Below are 14,650 nucleotides of genomic sequence, written 5' to 3'. Positions count from 1 at the left end.
AGAGCTGATTTTCATGGGTTGGACTTATTATGGTTAAACAGGACCGGTATGGTTGTTCGAATCGATTATATTTGGCTAGATAGTCGGACTTTTATTAAACAGGGAAGAAATATATAGTCGGGTTTATTTCAGGGAAGTTTGAGCTATAATTGGGAGATTGCTTGTGTCTGGAAAGAATTGAACGTCTTATGATCATGATATCAACGTGTAGGAGTCAGGAAAACACGATAGAATCAACAGAAGACGCGTGCAAGAGATAACAGGAAATTGTTCCCGAGAAAGAGAAAGAAAATATTTTGAATTAAACTCGAGATATCTTTGAAGATTTGATGGCCTATTGAGTATAAATAGAGTGCTATGGATGCAGAAAGGGGCTATCAAGAGTTTGGAAGACAATAGAGTGATGCTAAGAGGTTAAATCACGAGTTGCAGGAAAACAAGTTCTGCTGCTGTGAAGACGAAGAACTCGAAGAACAGACAACAGAAAACCGTCGCTCTTCAACAGTGTCAATGACAGTAACTCATAACACCCGGATTTCAATTTAGCAACGCTTATCTTCAGAGAAAAAACATCTATTGTAACAGAGACTTTTGTAACGCCTATTCACGTTGCAAACATCTCTGCATCATATTATTTTTCAATAAAAACACATTTTTGAGCAATGAAAAATTCTTTTGAGCGTGTTTCCAACATGATGAGCTAAACTTATTCTCTAGGACGACGGAGGAAGCTATTTCGCAAATGAAAAAGTGGTAACTTTTATTTTATTAATTTGTGCAATTTATTATATGATTATTTTCTTAGAATAAAAAATGGATTTAATGGTTTTTATCAAACAAATGTGATTTCTATTGATGGTATATGCTTATCCTAGGTTTTGATATCTCATACTTTCGATTTACAATTGTTTTTCTAGAAATCTACTTATGCAATAATTAGAATCAACTTGAATGTGTAGATTGCATAAATACAATTATCAAAATTACTTTGGAAATTGGTGAAATAGTGGAATCTTATCCCCAGTCTCTCCCACTCTTGAAAACAATGAAAACAATCTTAATTTAATTTGTTGTTTTAGGATTAAAATATAAATCTAGAATCGAACTTTCACAAGTCTTTAACGAACCTTTTTCTAAAACAAAAAAAAATCTCATCAATTTTTGGCGTCGCCGATGCGCACTTGTCTTTAGGATTAGGTTTTAGATTTTTTGTTTTTAGTCTTTGTTTAATTTAATTAGAATTTTTATTTATTTTTTAATTTCTAGATTTTACTTTGGTATTTTTTGTTTTTGGTGTGCAGGATTGACTCGAAGCTAAAGTTGGAAAGTTAGACTTGCTTGCCATAAAAGGAGAAAGCCGAAGGTTTTATTTTTAAGGACTTTTATTTATTCGTTTCTTCATTTTCTTTTGGACTTGTAATTTTCTTTTATTTGGAACGCGCGATAGGGGGATACTAAAACTAATTGGGGGATATAAATTACTTCCCCCAACCAATAGTGTTTGTTAAGGGGTGTTTTTTGGGGGTGAAAATACGAAACTACCCTTTAAAACAATAAAAGGTAAATCAAACATAAAAATACCCTACTCCCTTTTAAATTCAAAACATTTCTCACTCCCTTTCAAATTCCCTTCTCCTTCTCCGCCGGCTCCTCACTTTGATTTTTTTTTTTTTACATTCGGTAGGGATGAAGACCATGCCGGTACTGAATGCTGGCATGGTTATTTAGGATGAAGATCATGCCGGTACTGAGTGCCGGCATGGTTATTTAGGATGAAGACCATGCCGATACTTACTATTTCAGACAATTTTTTTCTGTATGTTTTTGTCCTCAAACCGGCATGGTTCATTTGGGAATCAACCATGCCGGCACTCATTTTTTCAGGCGTAACAATGGCCGATTCAATGAAAAAAAATCAAATTTCAATAAACTAATACCTATACATGGATAATTGGAGTACTTGTATGTTCAGTTTGTTTACTTTCATGGGTTGGTTCTTCACCTAAAGCTTCATGATCATAAATATCTTGATTTAATGTTGTTGCATCAACAAATTCAACGTTAATGATTTATACTAATCATCATCAAACGAACCTGTTAACTTGACTAATTATAATTAACCATTAAACATGATTACTGAGGGGAAGATTAGGAATTAGTTAAAATACATGGATAGGGGGTGACCTTGCTTTACTATTTAAATCCCGTTTTTGTCTTTTTTCTCTACCCCCAATTAGTTTTAGTATCCCCCAATTGGGCGTTCTTTATTTGGTTGTTTGTTGTTATTTTAATTATAAAAAAAAAAACAAAAAAAAAACACACACTTGCACACACCAATTGGATTTTCGCCCGACACCGATTTTAGGAAAACAAGTGGTTTAGTACGGTGAACACTCTCGGCGTTATCATCCGAAACACCACAAACCTCAGCTTCATACCTTTGGGTATATTTTTTTGTGGTAACCCAAGCCTACTTAAATTAGTTAGCCAGCATTTGCATGTGCACAGTTTTTGGTTGAATTCTTGTATGCCTGAACGTAAAAGAGACGCTCTAGGTCGGTTTGTTAGAGAAAAACCTAGTGGTTCCATTTTAGTAAACAAGAATCTTGATTACCTTAATCTAGAGACCTCTGATTTTGGAAAGTCTAGTTTTCAACATCCCTATTTTACTGAGGAGAGAACCCCTATTACTCAGGTAGAGCCAAAAATGGAAACTTTGAAAGCCTTGTTGAATCCTACTAGGACTACTCGTCCCTCGTGTATCAGGGTAGCTGAAACTGAAGCAAATGAACTTAAACCAGGGACCCTACAGATGCTCCCAAAATTTTTAGGAAAAGAAAATGAAAACCCCTATTTCCATGTTAGGGACTTTGAGGAAATTTGTAGTACCCTAAAAATTAGAAACCTTGATGATGATGCTTTGAAACTTAGGTAATTCCCCTTTTCCCTAAAAGATAAAGCCAAATCGTGGCTATGTAGTTTAGCTTCCGGGTTAATCGAAACATATGAACAACTTACATTTTCCTTTTTGAACAAGTTTTTCCCTAGGCACAAAACATCGTCTATTAGGACTCAAATATGCACGTTTTCTCAACAGGACGGAGAATATTTGTATAGGTATTTGGAAAGGTTCAATGATTTTTTGACACAATGTCCTCATCATGGTTTAGAAAAGGTTAGGCTAGTTCAGATACTTTATGAGGGTTTAGATTATTCCACTACAACCATAGTAGAATCTATGTGTACAGGTGGGTTTGAAAACCAAACAGTTGATGAGGCGATGAAATTTTTGAATGAAACCGCCAAAAAGACCCAACAATGGGAAAATAATAGGGGACCCCAAAAAAAAATTCTTCTAGGCAGAGGAAACATTAATAGGGTAGAAGGAGGCTTTGAATCAGATGCCAAAATTGCTGCTATAACAAAAAGGTTAGAAGCTTTAGAAATGGGTCACACTAATGGTAGAGTAGAGCCTTTTTGGGAAGGCCAAAATAATGAAGAGAAAGCCAATGTTTTTTATAATAACGTTAGATTTGATAACCGTCAAAAGATTGACCCATATTCAGAAACCTATAATCCTGGTTGGAGAAACCATCCGAACCTTTCGTGGTCTAAAGGCCGGAGTCAAGGTCAGTTTAGTAATTCTAATGCTCCCCCAGGTTTTGGCTATACTAAGAATCCTTCAGGATCAGCTCAGTTTCAGAATCAGTCAGATAAGAAAATCCTAAGTTTAGAGGAATCTCTCGCCTTGTTAACTCAGCAAACTGCAAAATTTCAGTTATCCGTAAAACAAAGTCTACAAGCTAGTAATAGGATAGGATAAGAGAATAGTCAGGCTATTTCCGAGTTAAAAAACCAGGTTAGTCAAATAAATGAGTCTTTGAGAGCAAAAGGTAAGTTTCCTAGTCAAACACAACCCAACCCTAGAGGAGTTCATGAAATAGGTGCAAAACCATCGAATCAATTAAATGCTGTTAGAACCCTTAGAAATGGTAAAGTTGTAGACAATAAGGTAACCATGCCTTATAGTGAACATATTGTAGTTCACCCCTCATGATCACACCACTCGGGACCACCAGTAGCTGAGGAGACTGATAAAATTTCTGATGATGCCAATTCGGTTCCTGAGAGGTATGATTCTGTGCCTAGAGCCCCATTTCCCCAGGTATTAGTACCAACAAAGAAGGAATCAAACTTTAATGTGATATTGGAGGTTTTTAAGCAAGTCACCATAAAGCTTCCTTTATTAGATGCAATTAGGCAACACTACACCATTTTAAGGATATAGCAACCCAGAGTAGCAACAACAGTAGCGTCGTTGCTATATTTTCGCAACGACGTATTTCTGTTTCGAATTTAGCAACAACAATCTTCCGGTTGTGAATAGCAACGGCAAGGTGTTCATACATGCGAAGCACGCGTGTGGTCGGGAACACTTTGACGTCTTTTTACGCCCAAGTCAAAGTTTGGTCAGTCCTCTTCTTTATTTTTCCACCCTTTCAACCTTATAAACTACAGTACTAATCCCTCGGGGTATTATCCTTAGAATTTTCTGATCCAGTTTCATTTTTCACCACCCGCTCTTTATTTTTCTGCTCCCGGATATATTTTCTCCCCTTAATATCAACTGAAGATTCAGTTCATGTCTCGATCTAAAATCGATCTTCAGTTGCAATCTTGTATTCGATCTGGTAAGTATTTATCAGTATTAGTTTTTCGATTTAAGTTAATAGATTCTAGGGTTTCACGATTTTAGGGATTTTGATTTTAGTTTCAAGCAGCTAATAGAGTAAATACATCTCGGGGACTTGGGTTTTCTAGATCGGTCCTCAATCTGATGTATGATTTATTTTAGTTACCAAGGTGAAGTAATAGAGTTGGGGTGGTTTTTGTAATGGCTTTATTAGAAAATTTGCTGGTTGGATCTGCTTTATAATCATATATGGTTTAGAACCAGTAATTATAAATGTTATTTAGTGTTTGTAAATATAAGAATGGAGACGGTTTAGTTGAAAGAACTGATTGTTCTGTGTTTAAAGAAACTGAATGTTAAGTAACTATGTAATTTTTATTCAATTTCAAGAACTGAATGATAGTAAAGAAATTTGTAAACCGAAAGACTGTGTTGTTTTGGTTTTTGGGTGTTTTTTGTAAGTTATGCAAGTGAGATTTATGCTTGTCATCTGCACTATAATGTATAAGTAACAATGTTCTGTGTTTAAAGAAACTGAATGTTAAGTAACTATGTAATGTTTATTCAATTTCAAGAACTGAATGACAGTAAAGAATGTAAACCGAAAGATTGTGCTGTTTTGGTTTTTGGGTGTTTTTTGTAAGTTGTGCAAGTGAGATTTATGCTTGTCATCTACATTATAATGTATAAGTAACAAATTTATTGAGGTAATATACATTTGGGCCTGAACTGCATTAAGTTCTCATAGTCCTATTTCATTCTTAAAAAATCCCTTTGTTGTTTTAGTTGCTTGTCACTATGTTTTGACAATTTTTGAAGCTTGTATAGTACATTCTAGTGCTTGGAAGATCTATGGATCTTTTCATTTATGACATATTTGTTAGATAGTGAAATCAGAAGTTTGCGCATATGTTGTCAAAATCTGGTGTCCGAGACTGAGCGCCTTGAAGCATTATCAGTGATGTATGCATAGTTATATTTTTTCAGTTTTTTTTTGCATAATTCTGAAATTTGAGAGCGCTTAAAATTAGTTCTTGTTTCCATTTTCTTTGTTAATCTTATGTTTCTTCCATTGGACTTCAAGTTATTTAGAATGGAAGTAGGTAATATTTTGCTGTAATTGCTTCTCAATTAGCCATCATACTTGAGAGTTAAGTAAAAAAAAAGCATACATCTTTTGACTACTTTTTACATAGGTAAAATCCTTTTAGTAGAATTGATTTTCTCTTCTTTAAAATCTCTAGTTCTAGGAATCAGAATAGGTTATAACTTATAATATGGGATTCTTGTCCACAAAATATGCGGCAGTGATTGCATTTTTTGTCTTCTGGTTTGGGCGTCATTGTCTATATAAGTTTGATATTGGCTTCACAAGTTTTTTTCTTTTCTTTTTTTCATTTTAGTCTATCGATTTTAGGGTTTTATCTGAAATATGTTGTTTCCGATTTCAGTTTTTCGATTTCTTTTTTCTCTTTCGATTTAAAGGTTTCATATGTGAAGCTAACACGATTTTATTTTTCCATTTTAGGGTTTTCCAAGGTTGAAGAGGTGAACTACTTTGAAGAAATAACTATGAATAACTGAGGAACATAGAAAGGTATAAGTTTAAATTATTGTTTTATGTTAAGTTGTTTTAGGGGTTTTGATATATTTTCAGTTTAGGGTTTAATTTCTATTATATGAACTGAACTTAAGAAGTTTTTTAAGTACTTTGTATGATCTTGTAAAGTACTGTGTTTGATTTTGAAGAGTAATATATCATATGATGAGAACAAGAAATGGATGAAGCGGATATGTAAAAATAGAATTGGTTAGCAGGTTATCGTGATTCAGTTCATAGCTACAGGTTAGACTTCAAGTGGGAATATCAACTTCATGGAATGGAAACTGTCGGAGTTTATACACTTGAATTCTAACATGTAGCTTTGAAGTTCTGAGTGAAAAGAAATCACGAGAACTTCATGACCTAGCTCTATTGTTTGGTTGTATTCATTTCATTGATCTAAAATGCTGCTTGTTTTGTATTGATGTTGAATACATATATGGTCAGAATTTTCATTTAACATAGATACTGTCAATCTTTAGGATATGTCATCTATGGTTGATAAGGGCTGGATGAAATGTTCCCGTAAATATGCTCAGTACATGGAAGGTGTTAGGTCATTTATAGAATTTGTTCATAAAAATGGTGGTGGAAATACCTTATACTCATGCCCTTGTGTTAGATGTAAGAATGGTAAAGGATTGGAACCACTTAGTAACATTTCATTGCATTTGCTTAAGTATGGTATTCAATCTACGTACACACCATGGTGTTTTCATGGGGAAAAGTTAGAGGTAGAATCACGGTCACATGAGGATAATACTAGTAATGGCAATTTAGCTGAGAATGTAGAAAATGTAGGAGATGTAGTTGTTGATCCTTCTATAGGCGTGGGTGATAATTTAGGAGATGTTTTTGAGGATGTTGGTGTTGCTATAGGGGTAGATGATAATATTGGAATAGATAGTGGGATTCATAATGATGCTAGAACTAGGAAAAGGAAGAAAAGGAAATCTGTCTATGACCGTGCAAAAGAACCGTTATATCCTTCATGTCCTAAAGGAATCACAACATTGTATGCTTCTATCAAATTGAATCACATCAAGACACAGTATGGGTTTTCTGATAATGGTACGACTGCACTCTTAGAGTTGATAAAGGAGTTGCTTCCTGAAGAAAACACGTTGCCATCTAAGTACCCAGAAGTGAAAAATATGATCCAAGCACTAGGAATGGATTATATAACATATGATTCTTGCGTAAATGAATGTGTTTTGTATTGGAAGGATCGTGCATCGTTGGTGAAGTGTCCTGTTTGTCAAGAATCTAGGTATAAGAAGGTTTTTAATGATGATAGGAAGCTTACTACTATTACTCATAAAACGGTAAGACATTTTTCATTGGTTAAAGGCTGAAAAGGTTTTATAGTGAACCATGGATCGCGGAGGCAATGACTTGGCATTCTAGAGAAAAGTCAAATATAAATGCCATGCGTCATCCCGTCGATTCTTCAACTTGGTGATGTGCAAATAGTTTTTCGCTTGAGTTTTCCAAGGAACCAAGGAATGTTACACTTGGGATATCAACTGATAGTTTCAATCCGAATGGGTGTTTCGGTCTTGCACACAACTGTTGGCCAGTGATTCTATGTATTTATAATTTAGCTCATTCGTTGTGTATGAAGCGGGAATTCTCCATGTTGACATTGCTGATATCAGTCCCTGAAGCTCCCGGTAAAAACTTTGATGTTTATTTAGAAATATTGGTGGATGACTTGAAGGAGTTATGGGATGGTGTTATAGCATTTGACGCCTTCAGCAATACTGAATTCTTGATGAGATCATGGTTGTTATGGGAAATTTATGATTTTCTGGCGTTAGGTACTTTATCTGGTTGTGTAACTCATGGATATTTTTCCTGTCCTTCTTGTGGTGAAGGCACTGTTGCTGATTATCTCCCATTTACTAAGAAGATCTGCTATAGGGGACATCGAAGATGGCTACCAGCGAAACATAAGTATCGCGATGACATGAAAAATTTCGATGGAGGGGTAGAGCATCGAACAACTCCATGGCCGCTAACAGGGCAGCAGATACAAGAGATTGTAGGGAAAATCAGATCCAAGAAGGGTAAGGGAAAACAACCTCCACTAGCAAGTTTGAAAAGAAAAAGGAAAGCTTATCATGAAGCGGAAACAGATGGTGATACCAATGCATAAGATGAGGTTAATGACCAATATTATTTGTTTACACGAAGATTTATTCTCTATGACTTGCCTAACTGGGGATCAAATGCAATTCGCCATATTACAGATGTCATGCACACAGAGAAGAATATAACGGAGCATCTTCTGAATACTATGATGGGAAATAGCAAGTCAAAGGATAGTCCCGCTGCACGTCAAGATATGAAAGATATGGGGATAAGAAAGAAGTTGTGGTTGAAAGAGGATGCTGAGACTGGTAAAACAACAATAGAAAGAGGATCATTTGAGATGATGAAGAAGGAGAAAATTGACTTTTGTACAGTTTTGAAGAATCTAAAGGTGCCGTCCAGTTTCTCTTCAAATCTTCGCAATTGTGTCAGTGTTAATCCTCCGGAGCTAAGGAACTTCAAGTCTCATGATTACCATGTCGTAATACAGCATCTGCTTCCGCTGCTGGTTCATACAACAACATCAATACCTAAAGAGCTACGCATTTCTCTTCTCAGGATCATCAACTTTTTTAACATTGTGTGCGCGAAGGTTATCAACCTGGAACATCTGTTAAAATAAAAAGCCAGCCTCGTAGAAGCAATGTGTGTTCTGGAGAAACATTTTCCTCCGTCGTTCTTTGTTATCAGTATTCACCTGATGATACATCTTGCAGTTGAAGCATTAATCTTCGATCCGGTGAGATTCAGGTGGATGTATCCCTTTGAGAGGTAATCACCAAAACTGACTTCATTGTTTAATATTGTCTATAACTTGAGTGATGCCAACTGACTTTGTTGTCCTTCAATGTCTATAAATTGAGTGTTGTCTTACGTAACTGACTTTGTTGTTTAATGTCATTAACTTTGTAGGTTAATGAAAGGTTTCAAAGGGTTGTGCGCAACAAAAGGTACATTGATGGGGATCATTGCAAGAGGGTATACGCTGCGAGAAGCCAGCTTATATGGTATGGAGGGTCTGTCAAAAGATGGTGAGGGTACTCATAAGCATACTCAAATGGAATTTTTTTGATGATGACGATGAATTTGCTGATAAGATTCCTTTAAGTAAAGCTATGGATATTACTCTAACTCAAGTGCAGTTTGAACAAGCTCGCAAATGGATTCTCTCTAAGTACGATGGGTTATATAAGTGGCAAAGGTACAAATTTTTAGTTTTACACCTTTGAGCTTTTGGCCTGTTATTATGTATCTCGATATAATATTTTTGAGTTATTGTTTGATTGTAGGAAGTATGATTCCTATGTTAATTGCGCGAGCTCTAATGGTTAGAGAAACTGTTCATCCAAGAATACCTCAAATTTTCTTTTGTGGTTACGAGAAGAGGTAACATACTAACTTATAGCTTGTACCTTGGTTGTGTAATGGTCTGACTGTGTGCCTAGTATGAAAGTTTACTACTATTTTGTGTCTACTGGGTTTGTTACTTATCTTAATCTCACACATGTTCTCTTGCAGTTGTTAAAAGCTAATTAAGAGAATTCAACACTACGACGACTAGTGCATGGACCTCTCTTCAAGGCGCAGTCGTATAAAAGATACCAAGTCAATGGATTAACTTTCTGTACACAAGATTACGAGGGGGTGTTTTATCACAAAACAATGGTGTGTCAATGAGAGATATTACAAGTTGTAGAGAGAAGTCCGCAGACACAGATTACTAGGAAAAAGAAATGACCTATTATGGAGTCATTAGGAAGATTATCAAGTTGAATTATATGGAATTTGAAGAAACAGTTTTTTATTGTGATCGGGTGAAGGTTGAAGACAAGACTAATGGGTGCAAGGTTGATCCAAATTCAAATTTGATAAAGGTTAACTTGTCTAAGATGAAAAGCATTGACGGAGCTCTGGATGAGCCGTTTATTCTTGCATCTGAAGCGATACAAGTGTTCTACTCAAATGATATTTCTGAAAAGGGTGGTATGTGGTGTTGGATTCATCTCAAGGACTAACTTCCTCCATAGATAGTATTGAAATTCCTACTGTTTATCAGTCAGTTCTTACTGACAATGAGAGTTTAAAGAAGCTTATATGTGTCTATTCTGTGGTTTAAAGCTTGTGTGGATTAGAGTTGTTTCCGTGACAATGATGGTTTAAAGTTGTTTCCGTTTCATGTGTTTTGTTTGTGCTCTGAAATGCGACAATGATAGGTTCTGTTTGTGCTCTTTTTCTCCTAAGTTTTTCTTTATAACTTGCGCATTATTGACAAGTTCTGTTTCATGTGTTTATGTGGATAGTGACAAAGGTTGTTATACTTCTTTCTCTGATAGATGTTAGTTGTTATTTTGAAGGTTATTATGGCAGAAGTTAAAGTAGATGAGAATGGTCTTCCCATTTCTCCCAATGCAACATCATACGGCCACATGCAAGGCTCATTGTTTCGTACTCTTGTCCATATCTCGTACAAAACATGGAAGCATGTGCCCGATAAGTACAAAAATGATATTTGGAATGAACTACAGGTACAAATCTTATCTTACTTCTGTTTACACTTTTTATAACTTTAATTAAGAATGAGGCAATTATTCGGTTATTTCCCAACTAGTTTTGCCTCTGAAATGATGGCATAAATGATTCGGTTTTTTCGCTGGTTTTGTCGCTGAAATGATTCGGTTATTTCCCAACTTTTTATAACTTTAATCTCATCTCATCTTGTCTCTACATACTTTCTTTGCATCTGAATATTCATTGATAACTATGTTTTTTCAGAAATCATTTCATTTACCTGAGTCTTCTAAGATAACCATGGTTAAGGGGATGTCTGGTCCATGGAGGAGACGAAAGTATGAGTTACGAAGAGCCTATATTGATCCTTATGATACTTATGAAGAAAGGATTCTACATATTCCTCCAAATGTAAAAGAAGAGGAGTGTATATAGTTGTGTAAGAATGAAAACACGCAAAAGCAGAGGAAAGCAGAGCTGAGCACAAGAGGAAAAGACAACTATATGATCACTCTCACACCTCCGGTCGTAAACCTCAATCTCTGGTGAAAGTTGATATTATGACCGATAGATTAATCTCCCACTGTGGTCGCCAATTGTTTGAGGGTGAAAACAGTTTCTGCTGATTTTGGTAATTTCAGGTGTGTGGGTGAGAAACGAGTCTAAACCCTAAACAATGTACTGCAAGGGAGTACTTTGATTCGAGAGATCAATCTGTACAAATCCGGCCTAAACCAAGAAATGGACGTTCTAGACTTGCTTCGGTCACAAAGTGAAGGAGAAGGGTTAGTCTAGGGAGGGAAGCGAAGAGAGTGTTGAGATCAGAATAGTTGATTTGGGAAGAGTAGTTGTTTGACGACTTGTATCAGAAAGTGGAAAGCTAACAAGTGATTTCTGAGTGTTCTATTCTCCTGACCCGAACTTTTTTTTTTTGTGGAAATAGGTGAGACCTATTTATACAAGTCGCAATGAAACGTACCCTGGTCTCGTAAGAAGTGGAAACGGTTGAGTATATGTAAGAAAATGGTAACGGGTAACGCCTGGAATTGATGTTTCCGTAATGAAGAAAATGTTTCACCATTACTTCTTGTATTTACTAAACGCTTCACCCTTATGACACTTTCCTGTAACGGGCGTAGTGTACGCCGCACGTTGTAAACCGCCAGACCAATACCCTGATGAGCATCCCCCAGTTTGTGACATGTTTTGATGTCTCGAGTGTTTTCGTGGAAAACTTGTAGCATGTTGCTACGTGTGGCGTGGCCAAAGGATTTGGTGTTTGTAGCCAAGTTGGTGCGGTGACCAAAGAATAGGCATCGTAGCCAGGTTGGTGTCATGACCAGAGAGTTAGCATCGCATCCAAGACATTGCCACGAGTTGTTTGGTGGAAGGTTTGTACGGATGAGATCTGCATCTCAGGAGGAAGGGTAGCCGTATATTGTTGCAACCCTTCGTTTAGCAACCAGCGGCATGGCTGCAGCGCTTCATGCTCTTGGCACGGCCAAATTAGGGTTTGGCATCGTGGCTAAGAATTGGCGCCGTGTCCAAGAGATTGCCACAAATCGTTTGGTGGAAAGTTTGTATGGCTGAGATTTGTATCTCAGGAGGAAAGACAGCCGTTGATTGTTGCAACCCTTCGTCTAGCAACCAGCGGCATGGTTGTAGCGCGCGCATGCTCTTGGCACGATCAAATTAGGATTTTGGCATCGTGGCCAAGAGATTGCCGCAAATCGTTTGGTGGCGATTTTATACGGCTGAGATTTGCATCTCAGGAGGAAGGGTGGTCGTTGATTGTTGAAACCCTTCTTTTGGAAGCCAGCGGCATGTGGTAGGGCCGGCATGGCTAAGGCATATTTTAGGCGCAGCCAAAATTAGAGTTTTGGCAAAACCGTGATGTTTGGCCTTGGGCCGGAAGTTGCCATGCGTTAGGTGGCGAACTTGGACGGCTGATATCTGCATCTCAGATGGAAGGGTAGCCGTTGATTGTTGCAACCCTTCGTTTGGCAGCCAGTGACATGTGGTAGGGCCGACATGGCTTTGGCATATTCTAGGTGCGGCCAAAATTAGGGTTTTGGCAAAACCGTGATGTTTGACCGTGGGCCGGAAATTGCTATGCTTTAGGTGGCGAACTTGGGCGGCTGAGATCTGCATATCAGGTGGAAGGGTAGCCGTTGATTGTTGCAACCGTTAGTTTGGCAGCCAGCGGCATGTGGTAGGGCCGGCATGGCTTTGGCTTTTTTAGGCGTGACCAAAATTATGGTTTTGGCAAAACCGTGATGTTTGGCCTTGGGTCGGAAGTTTCCATGCGTTAGGTGGCGAACTTGGACGGCTGAGATATGCATCTCAGATGGAAGGGTAGCCGTTGATTGTTGCAACCCTTCGTTTGGCTGCCAGTGACATGTGGTAGGGCCGACATGGCTTTGGCATATTCTAGGTGCGGCCAAAATTAGGGTTTTGGCAAAACCGTGATGTTTGACCGTGGGCCGGAAATTGCTATGCTTTAGGTGGCGAACTTGGGCGGCTGAGATCTGCATATCAGGTGGAAGGGTAGCCGTTGATTGTTGCAACCGTTAGTTTGGCAGCCAGCGGCATGTGGTAGGGCCGGCATGGCTTTGGCTTTTTTAGGCGTGACCAAAATTATGGTTTTGGCAAAACCGTGATGTTTGACCGTGGGCCGGAAATTGCTATGCTTTAGGTGGCGAACTTGGGCGGCTGAGATCTGCATATCAGGTGGAAGGGTAGCCGTTGATTGTTGCAACCGTTAGTTTGGCAGCCAGCGGCATGTGGTAGGGCCGGCATGGCTTTGGCTTTTTTAGGCGTGACCAAAATTATGGTTTTGGAAAAACCGTGATGTTTGGCCTTGGGTCGGAAGTTTCCATGCGTTAGGTGGCGAACTTGGACGGCTGAGATATGCATCTCAGATGGAAGGGTAGCCGTTGATTGTTGCAACCCTTCGTTTGGCTGCCAGGGGCATTTGGTAAGGCCGACCTGACTTTGGCGCAGAGATGTGGCTGGCATGGTATGCCATTGGCACTGTGGTGCGGCTGGCATGGTTGGCATGCCTTGGAGCGGAGATGTGGCTGGCATGGTATGCTATTGGCACTGTGGTGCGGCTGGCATGATTGGCATGCCTTGGCGCGGAGATGTGGCTGGCATGGCATGGCATGCCATTGGCACTGTGGTGCGGCTGGCATGGTTGGCGTGCCTTGGCGCGGAGATGTGGCTGGTATGGTATGACATTGGCACTGTGGTACGGCTGGCATAGTTGGCATGCCTTAGTGCGGAGATCTGGCTGGCATGGTTGGAATGCCTTGGCGCGGAGATGTGGCGGGCATGGTATGCCATTGGCACTGTGGTGCGGCTGGCATGGTTGGCATGCCTTGGCGCGGATATGTGGATGGCATGGTTGGCATGCCTTGGCGCGGAGATGTGGCTGGCATGGCATGCCATTGACACCGTGGTGCGGCTAGCATGATTGGCATGCCTTGGCGGGCTGGCGTGGTATGCCATTGACACTGTGGTGCGGTTGGCATGGTTGGCATGCCTTGTCGCGGAGATGTGGTTGGCATGGTATGCCATTGGCACCGTGGTGCGGCTGGCATGCCTTGGCGCGGAGATGTGGCTGGCATGGTGGTGCGGCTGGCATGGTTGGCATGCCTTGGCGCGGAGATATGGATGACATGGTATGCCATTGGCATCGTTGTGCGGCTGTCATGGTTGGCATGCCTTGGCGCGAAGATGTGGATGGCATG

The 14,650-nt window shown here is 39.0% G+C and overlaps 1 pseudogene; it reads right to left on the bottom strand.

The window, feature by feature from the left end:
- Positions 1-3,068: 3,068 nt before the first annotated feature.
- Positions 3,069-3,168, bottom strand: LOC113300697 (annotated as a pseudogene).
- Between the last annotated feature and the right edge of the window lie 11,482 nt (positions 3,169-14,650).

This window comes from Papaver somniferum, chromosome 7 (assembly GCF_003573695.1).
Source record: "Papaver somniferum cultivar HN1 chromosome 7, ASM357369v1, whole genome shotgun sequence".
NCBI classification, from domain to species: Eukaryota; Viridiplantae; Streptophyta; class Magnoliopsida; order Ranunculales; family Papaveraceae; genus Papaver; species Papaver somniferum.
Note: the sequence above shows the minus strand (reverse complement) of the source record. Positions and strands in the feature narration are given on the sequence as shown.